Source organism: Euleptes europaea, chromosome 3 (assembly GCF_029931775.1).
Source record: "Euleptes europaea isolate rEulEur1 chromosome 3, rEulEur1.hap1, whole genome shotgun sequence".
Classification (NCBI taxonomy): Eukaryota; Metazoa; Chordata; class Lepidosauria; order Squamata; family Sphaerodactylidae; genus Euleptes; species Euleptes europaea.
The window spans coordinates 42,751,931-42,754,537 of NC_079314.1; the positions used below are offsets into that span (position 1 = coordinate 42,751,931).

The window sequence follows — 2,607 nt, forward strand, 5'->3', positions numbered from 1 at the left end:
AAGGGGGTGATTTGAAGCACAATCCTGGGCAGGATCACGCCACTCTAAATTCATCTGAATTCATTGGGCTTAGGCTGGAGTAACTCTGCATAGAAGTGCAGAGGTTAATGAGCCGTAGGTTTGATCAGCTGCATCCATCGGGGTTTGCTTTAGTTTTGACACTGTAGTAGCCAAAACAAGCAAGAAAGCAGCCCTGAATTATGTATTCCCTTCAATTGTACTACACTGTTTTCTACAATGAGGACCCAAAGCAACTTCCCCTCACCTCCATTTTATCCTAACCACCACCCTGCCAAGTAGCTTAAGCTAGTCCAAGGTCACCTAACAAGCTTTCAAGGCCCAGTGGGGATTGGAGGCTGGGTCTCCCAGATCATACTCTGACCCTCTAACCACTACACCACACTGTCTCTAGCCAAAGAGTTCGTTTTAAATTTACATCAAGACTCAAAAGTTGCTAACGAGAACGGACCCCATTCCATCGGCTCTGAAGAGCTTAGGAACTACCTGGCTGGGAAAGCGAAACCCCAGCACCGTTCATCAAGCTGAGCTCCACCTTCCCAGCGGTGGGAGGCCCAGAAGAACACCTCTGAAGATTCATGATCAGCTCACGGAGGAGGAGGCCTTCGCCTGCTTGGCTGTCGGAGGCACCAGGCCCGGTTGGACGTATTCCGACGCCCGTCTCTTCTCCGCCCGCACCACCGCCGGCTGGAGCCGAGCCAAGCACTGCAGTGGTGCGGGCCCAGGAGGAGGGCACTGCCTGTTCCCTGCCCGTGCCACCAGCGCCTGGGAAGAAGCGCAACCCCTGCAGTGCAGCACCACCGCCTTCCTCGCTCGGGTGGCCCTGAGAGGTAGACTGCCCCTGAGCGGGGAGGTTCCCTGGAGCCCTCCCGGCCGAGAGCAGCCTTCGCTGTGCAAGCCCCACGGTTAAGGACCCACCGGCAGCTTCCCCGTCTCGAAAAGCGCGCCGGCCACCGGCGTGGGCCCGTCACCCCCTCGCTTCTTGGAGAGAGTCAGACGGGCCTAGCGCCGCCGCCGCCCGGTTTCTCTTCGGCGACCGCGGAAAAATCAACCGCGGCTTGCGGGCAAGGTGCAGGTCTTCTCCGGGCGGCGATTGGATCAGGCGAGCCAATGAGCGGGCGGGGGACGGCTGGCCCGGCGGCGGAGGGAGGGAGGAGGAGGAGGAGGAGGAGGGCGGCCGGGTTGCGCCGGGGAGGGAGCTTAGCCGGCGGAGCGAGAGGTGAGATCGGCCGGCGCCGAGGAGGTGCAAAGGGACTCGGGGCGGCGGTGGAACGTTGGCGCGGCCCGCGTTCGAGCGTGGAACGTTGTGTTGCAAAGCGCTCGGCGGGGCACGTGGCTCTCCTCCGCCCGCCGAGGAAGGGGGAGATGCGGGGAGGAGCACCTGCGGGGGCCGGAGCGGCGGCGGCGGGGGGGGGTCTCCAGCTTCTCCGAGGAGGCCGACCCGTCTCCGAAGACGCGCTTTCGGGGAGTGGGGGGGGGGGAGGGGTTTAGCCTCCCTACCATTTCCATCCTCGGATTGAGGCCGCAGCGCTCTGGGCAGGGAAGGGTTACTCTGGGAACAGCTGTCGCTTTGGTTGGGGCGGCGGCGGGGGGATTCAGACCCTTCCGCAGCGGGCGGAAGGTGGGCGAAAGTTGATGGCGCTTGGATTTAAAAATCACGCCGCCGCTCTCGAACGCTGTGAAGCTGCTCGGGGTTTGGAGAGATTTCCCGGCCGAGGGGTTAAAACCGAAGGGCGGGCTGAGCCGAGGTGGGGGTCATCTCCGGCAAGCGAGCAACCGGCCTTCAGCTGGGGATTGAATCCTCCCAGTCGTTCCTTCCAGCTCTGGGCTGAACCTTTACCCTCCTGAGAAGGGAAGGGAATCCGACCTCCCCCAAGCTCCATCGCCAAGATTTCTGGTCTCTCCGGCCACTTATGCACGGGAGGTTTTGCCCCTCTCTAAATGCACATTTTTTCCCATCTGAATTCTCATAACTCAACAGTAAGCCCCCGTGCAGAGTTTTGAGAATTCAGATGGGGAAAATGTGCATCTAGAGAGGGGCAAATCCAAGGCAAAACCTCCCATGCGTAAGTGGCCTCTGACAAGAATAGCAAATAGTTCCACCCTGTTCTCCTGCATGTTTCCTCGGAAGTAAACCCCGCTGAGTTCAGGAAGACTTGCTCAGAGTGAGGGCTGCCCCTGGTATGCTCACTTAGCAGGAATCCCCACAAATGTGGTGGGCTTTACCTCTGAGTAAATGTACCCAGGATTGTGTTGCCTCACCCTCTTGCCTGGCTTTTCCCTTTGCCGGGCAATGCTAGCGGAGCCTGCAAGAGAGAGGCGTCTTTTGTTAGCGAGACCAGGCAAAACAAAGAATTTGAGAGGGGGGAGGAAGAAGATCAGGAGCCAGAATCCTGCTTGATATAATCTTGGAATAAATGACTTTCGTCAGGGCCCCAAAATGAAGCTGTCTAGAAGTGCAGACCTCTAGCAAACGTTCTGTTTTTCTTTTTCTCTTAGCTCCTAAGGATGAGGACGAAAGCAGAGGTGTCGAAGGGAGGCTCAGATCCCTGGCTCTGAACTGCGACTTGCGTGTAGCCCAGCGCTGCG

General features: G+C 58.8%; 1 protein-coding gene across 1 annotated transcript in view; it reads left to right on the forward strand.

The window, feature by feature from the left end:
• Positions 1-2,607, forward strand: part of MEIG1 (meiosis/spermiogenesis associated 1) — a 256,861-nt gene that overhangs the window by 16,317 nt on the left and 237,937 nt on the right. The gene's annotated exons all lie outside the window — the stretch shown is intronic.